Genomic DNA, 6,814 nt, shown 5'->3' with positions numbered 1-6,814 from the left:
GTTTTACTCACATTGGTATGTTTTCTCCACTATTTTTCCATTATGTGGAAAACTCAATATCTATTTGTGTTTTTGTTTACTGCCACTATTGTGATCAAATTTAACTCTACTAAAGCGCTGTCCTTTCCAGTTTTCTCAGCGCTCCACGTCATAAAACAAACGCGTCTCTTCGGTAAACGGTGGTACAAAATGGAAGAGGCAATTGTTGTTTCTTTTCAAGACTTAACTACACCAAAATGGAAAAGCACCAATCCGTGGGTGAAGATGCACACACTCTCTCTCTCTGTCTCCCCCCTGTCAATTTCTTGCAATCAGTTATTTTTATCCCAATTGTCACTACAGTTCATAGATGATTTGTCTATCTATCCTTTCGTCATTTTTAAAACAGTTTCTTCCAAACAACAGAGAATAAACTGTTCTCTTCTCTTTATTCAATAGTTTCTCTTTTGAATAACTGTAACATGCGGTGTTCAAGAAAATGCTTACTTGGTGATTGTTTTTTCAGTTATGCATCTGAGTTCTACGTAATTGAAATTTTACAATTGAACAATGAAAGTTTTAAGAGAGGCTTTTCGAATGGCGAGAGACAGGTTTCGTGAGGATGAATTACTAAGTGTTAGATGCTGCCATTATGGTTGGAGACGGCTCAGGTCGTGATATTATTGTCGACAGAAAAGACTCTGGATTTCAAAGAATAAGTCAAGTGTATAGAAAATTTATGGCTATGCAGTACCCAATTTTGTTTCCTTATGGAGAAGATGGATTTACTGTTGATATACCATATAGTAGCGTTCAAAATAATGTACATCGTAAAAAAAAAACAGTGAGCAAGCGAGAGCATTATGCTTATAGACTCCAGGAAAGAGTGAATGAAGGTCAGACTTTGATTCTTGATTGGAGGACGTCTTCGCCAACAATTTGTGGTCGACGCTTATGCATGTATGGAAGAAGCTAGGTTATGGTGGTATAGAAATAACCAAGCAATGGTTAGAGCAGAGTTGTACAAAGGATTAGTGGATGTGGTTGTTGCAGGTGATACCACACCTGCCTCTGTAGGTAAAAGACTCATACTGCCTTCCTCATTTACAGGGGGTTCTCGATATATGCACGAAAATTATCAAGATGCCATTGCTATTTGTAGGTAGGTAGGCCCTCCGAGCCTATTCATTACTTTCACTTGAAACCCAAATTGGCCTGAAATAAAAGAAGTGATAGAGAAATCTGGTCAGAAGGCGGCGGATAGACCAGATACCATTTCCCGGGTTTTCATGATGAAACTTGATGAGCTTATGAAAGATTTACGACATGGGAGACAATTTGATCTTGTAAATGCAGGTAATCGTATTTATGTTTAAACATATATGTTTGTTACAAAATTGCTTAAAAAATTATTGGAACTTCATTAACATGTTATTAATTTTATATTTTTAGTGGTATACACGATAGAATTCCAAAATAGGGGGCTTCCGCATGCACACATTCTACTGTTCTTACATCCAGCTAATAAGCCAACCAGCATTTCAGATGTAGATAATATAACCTCAGCAGAACTGCCAGATAAGACGAATGATCCAATTGGATATGAACGTGTTGTCCAATTCATGATTCATGCACCGTATGGCTATTTAAGAAAAGATGCACCCTGCACAAATAATGGGAAATGTTCTAGGCATTTCTCCAAAGCAGTTCTGTAGCGAAATTGCTTACTCAATCCTATATCATGCTAGACCAAATCATTGATAGAATTCACATTTATTTTATTTCTTCTTCTGAATATATTTTATTTTTGTGAATTGAGTACTAATAAAAGTGATGCATCTTTTATCTACGTTTTACTAGGTTTAATCGCTTCCATGTATCAAACAAGAAGAGCAGTACGTACAAACCACTCAAGGTATTCTTGGTCAATTTAGGTAGTCGCTGATTGAACTACCATGTGTCTTTTTAAGGAAGGTATTCATTTTGAAGGAAGGTACATACTGTGCTAGCTATGCCGCTTTCAACACATTGCTTTGCCATGAAGAGATGATTAAATTTTTTTGTAATCATAGTCTTCCTAATTTCATGTATAATTGATTTCTATTAGTGTTTTATAATCATCCAGTAAGACATTGTTTTCTTAAAGGCAGCGTACACGCACGTTTACCATTCTAAACATGCTCGGGTCTTCATTTCATTTACGGATATTCTCATTGATTCATATAATCCAGGTTTTCTTTTTTCTAATTGTTTTTTCATAAATGGGGTCCATGTTATTTATTTACTTATTTTTTATTTTTAGTTTCAGAATATTTATAGAATCTATCAACATGCGACCTGAAAATTATAGACTTTGTTGGGCACTTCCTTTGTATTTGATTTAGTTTTACATGAGCATGATAGTTCATAAGTCATGACGTTGTTACTGTAATACATGATAGTACTTAAGGTGTATGGCCTTATGGTTCCTATAGTAAAACTTTTCTATATGTAAGTTGGTAAGTCATGGAAGGCTATGCTGGCTGATTTTACTCTTTGGCAGAACAGAGATCCATTTCTAATCTTCGAGGTACAGGAGCCGAGGTTTTCGCTTGAAGAGTGGCAATGATGAGAACTGTGATAAGCAATGAATGGAGCTTTTATGGAGGTTCAAGAGTTGTTCTTTGTTTGAAAGTAGTCAGATCTGTGCCCAATGGAAAAGCTTTGTTCTGAAGTAAATGCTTCATGTAAGATTGTAATCCTTTTGCTCATTGAACTTTCCTTCGGTAGTTTTGCTCATTTGTAGAAAATATAATATTGAACTGGCTTATGAGCATCATATTGAAAAATTTTATATTGATAGTTAGTCGAGTAACAATTATTGATTTGGACCAATTTTATAGTATAGGTTTGAAAGATCGTGGCGAAACCAAGACAACAGCTTGCCTTCCCAACTAGATGGTTTGAATACTTGACTTCTGAAATGAATTCGTCAGTTACATCGTCGTCTTGGAAGCATGTAAGTTATGAAGTATAGCCACAGGAGTTTGGTAGATCCCAGAAAGTTGAGGTTTGAATATGCATTCAATAGCAATAATATTGACTGTCACAGAAGGTTTGTTTGGCTAAGACATATAGGTTGAACCAGATTCTGGTTATGCTAAACCTGTTTCACATGTGCACTCCGAATAGTTTTGAAAGCGGGTGTCATTCCAAATCATCTAAAAATTTGTCTGCTGGTTTCAAAGAACTTTCCGGAGCATCCTAGCAAATTACAACTAGAAAGGGTAAGAGTTGTTTCTTTTTGTTTTTGTTATGGTGCTAGATTAACCTTCTTACTGAAACATTGCAATGCATAGTATTCATTTTGTAAGTAATATACTAATGTAATAATTGTGTTCAGTCTTATGGCTTCTTCCTTTGCATATTGAAGCATTTTTTTCCTATGCAAATCAAGAAAATTCAAAGACATCCCGTGCCAAATTAGAATGCCCTGGAGAACATTTTCTTTTTGACATGTGCTTGGTTGGTTTTCATATAACATGTGAACATCTTATGTTGGTTCTTTTCCATAGTTTATTTTTCACACCTTGGTGATAAATTTTAATTTGCCAAGAAACTCTGTATCGAGTCATGTTCCTTTAAGTGATTTTTGGACTTATCAAATCTCAAAATTTACGGGTCAAGTTTTAGTGTTTTGGCCTTCGATCCATGATATGTAAATTTAATTTTGTATTATATTCGTTATGTGATATGATATTTTCGTACTTAACATGTTTTATTCAGGTTTCATAGTGCTTTCCTAAACATATCGATGTTATAGAGAGCCACACCTTTTAGTTGTTGTTGTTAAGATTTATTAGACTTTGTGACTAGCTAGATTTATTAGTCTAAGTTGTCCTTCGCTTCTTCAATGTTCAAATTTTTCTGGGGTATCTTGAATGCATGTAGATCCAAATGTTAGTTCTATAGTGAAGTTTTTGCTTCGTAATTTTAGCATTATACATTCCAAAGTAATTGCTTACTACTTTATTAGAGGTTAGTTTGCTTCTGTTTTAAACAAACTGGAGAATCTTAGTTTGAACTCTTGCATGTGATGACACACGCCTTAGGGGTCTGTTTTTTTGCGTCGTTTTTCTCTTTGAACTTTGGAATCACATAAACCAAGTCAAGATGGAAGGAGCTCAAGCTTCTATGCACACTTTGTGAAAACATGCAGATTACACTTGGGAAGTCAATTGGAAAGCTTTTGTTGAACAAGACCATTGGCTAGAGAATGGTAATGTTGTTGCAACTCAAGATGTAAATCAGTCTCAGAATGATTGGCCGAAAATACTCTTTGATGGTGCCTTTAGTATGTCAAATTCTAGAGGAGCTGCTGGTGCTCTATGTGCACAAGTGAAGATGGCTAGATTTTGAGAGTTATGTATACTAAGTTAATAGCAAATAGTGCATTGCAGTCAGAATTTTATGATGCAGAACTAGCGACAAGGCTTGCACTGCACAATGGCTAGGATTGCAACAAGTACACCTATTTGTAGACATTCAATGTGTCACTAAAGCCTTAACTAGAGGAACTACTACAGTCGATTGGGAATGTCAAAGTGTCAACCCTTTTAAATTCTATTTTGGCTTTCTATGCAAATTTTGATGTAATGACCTGCAACTGTTTAAGTAGGACTTTTAATGGGCGGCTCGTAGTCTAGCCAAGTGGGTTCTTATGTTTCTGTGTAGTGGGCCTCCTCTAGATATTTTTGTAAACTCTACTGTAATCTTTCTTGAATCTTATGAATAGAACGCCATTAGTCCACTTCTTGAGTAACAATAAGGGTTTCCTCCCCAAAATATAGATTACTTTGTTAAGATTCTGCTTATTGAGTTTTCAATACATAGTTTCAGCAACCACTGTTCTTTCTTTCTTTTTTGTCCGGGGGGTGGTGGTGGTGTGTTGTTGTACATGGTACAGACTCGAGCAAACCACAAGGAGTGGTAATCAGTAAAATGAAGTTAAAGTAGCGAATCTTTATTTACCAGGATCTGTTTGAGTGATTCAGTTTGTTAGGCACTTCATGTTATTATTGGTATGTCAAACTTGGAAAAGGCGCAGGGGAGTTATAGATGAACAGCAGAGAGCCTCGCTTCCTCGAGGAAACATCTTCAAAATTCAATCTGAAACAGAGGATATTACAGTTTTGGACGTGTCCCTCGTGTATTTTGAGCCTATGAACGAAGGAGAGAAACAAACACAGTTACTGTTAAAGATGGATTGGGGCATAAAAAGAGAAACGATCATGCCTGTGAGAGTCGTCATTGGGAGATGGGGGCGTCATGTTCTATAAGGCCCATTTATCTGGATTAGATTTTGTCCCAATCTGCAACTCATTTCTAGCAGAAGCGCCAAGTTTGAGACTCTACACTTAGCCATCTACCACAAGATCAGATACATACACATTCAATGCACTCAAAGGCATTGATACAATGCATCAGAGGAGATGCCAGAAACCTACCTTGGGAGGCAACAGACATTATTGACGATTTAAGGCATCTCTTTTCCTTCTTTGAAGATGTATCTCTCATACACGTCTACAGAGAGAGCAACTCTACAGCGGACATTCTAGCCTCTTATGGTATTGTAATAGCCACAAATATGTGTTGCCGTGTTGGCATAGTAGATCACCAGATTTCCTTTGTAAAAAACCTGTACTTGGGACTCTATGGGTGTTTCCACACCACGTTTAGTATAAATAATATTGCAAACCTTTGGAGATTTTTTTTTTATCTGGATTTAACTAAATTTGTTTAGGACTATTTGTATAACTGCAAGAAGGGTAATTAAAATCGTACTGTCGTTGTAATTAACATATATAAAACTCAGTCTGAAACTCTGCATGCATGGAAACTCATCATATATAAAGTCTTACTAGCTCTTGAGACTTATAGTTGATCAATCCAACATTTGCATGCTAAGTAAATATTGCTTAGGCTTAGTTTCATCTCAGTTCTCCAACTATCAAAACTTCGATTGGGAGCTTCCCAGCAGATCGGATGCTCAACAACATATAACAATATCCATTTCCAATGTTTATGGGAATTTATGCACATTTTATTCTTAAAAAATACTAACTACAACGAAGGAGCTTGGGAAAGGACTGCACAGGTCGTAGTCTAAAAAAAAATATCGAAGTCGAAGCAGACTCTGACATTGCTAAAACAAAACCACCATGCCATTATAGAATTTATGAACTCATAATTGAGTGTAGAGTAAGAATAAAAAAGTTTTGCAACACTCAAAAGTCAAAACACAGTAAAATCACATTTCTTTCTTAATGTGGGCACAAATTAGAGTGCTTTCGGGATTACAAAAAGGGATTTGATCTGATTAACCATGTAAAGAAAAATAGTTGCTGTGTCACTCTTTTCAACTTAATGTTCTACATTCTATAACCGATAGTACAAGTTGCGAAAAGATTCTGACCATGCCATCACTGAACCTATTAAAAACACTTCAGTTTCATGTGTCTTCTTCATCCCATTTGTTAGAAAGAGGAATTACTTTACATAGGGTTTTTTTTTACATAGGGTGGAAACACACGACTAAATCCGATTGCCTTGGGATAGCTGGGCTGGGCCATGTCAGAATATCCGCTAGCCGGATAGCATAACATCCTCTACAGTCTACACTGGTACCCATGACTGAAATAACTAAGTATCCTTTCAATTTTTGCTCCAACCAACATAAATAAAACTCCTATCCAAAAGGTCAAATTCAACAGTATCGACTTTAAATTCAGCCTTCTAAGGAAAACCTAAAAAATATTGTACGAAATGGCTGAACCTGTATCATCTACCGCCTCCC

At 36.2% G+C, this 6,814-nt stretch overlaps 1 long non-coding RNA gene across 5 annotated transcripts; it reads left to right on the top strand.

Moving 5' to 3' along the window:
• On the top strand, positions 1–4,768 carry LOC147493857 (uncharacterized). Of its 5 annotated transcripts, none has more exons than XR_015198536.1 (5): positions 1–15; positions 131–1,335; positions 1,840–2,705; positions 2,862–3,245; positions 4,178–4,768. It is a non-coding gene; the product is annotated as an uncharacterized LOC147493857 (long non-coding RNA). The 5 variants fall into 5 exon arrangements; XR_015198539.1 differs by lacking the exon at positions 1–15 and having other exon boundaries at positions 63–1,335; positions 2,862–2,977; positions 3,074–3,245; XR_015198538.1 differs by lacking the exon at positions 1–15 and having other exon boundaries at positions 66–1,056; positions 1,142–1,335.
• The last annotated feature ends 2,046 nt before the right edge of the window (positions 4,769–6,814 follow it).

Source organism: Coptis chinensis, chromosome 6, assembly GCF_015680905.1.
Source record: "Coptis chinensis isolate HL-2020 chromosome 6, ASM1568090v1, whole genome shotgun sequence".
NCBI lineage: Eukaryota > Viridiplantae > Streptophyta > Magnoliopsida > Ranunculales > Ranunculaceae > Coptis > Coptis chinensis.
This window is presented reverse-complemented; position numbering and strand designations above follow the sequence as displayed.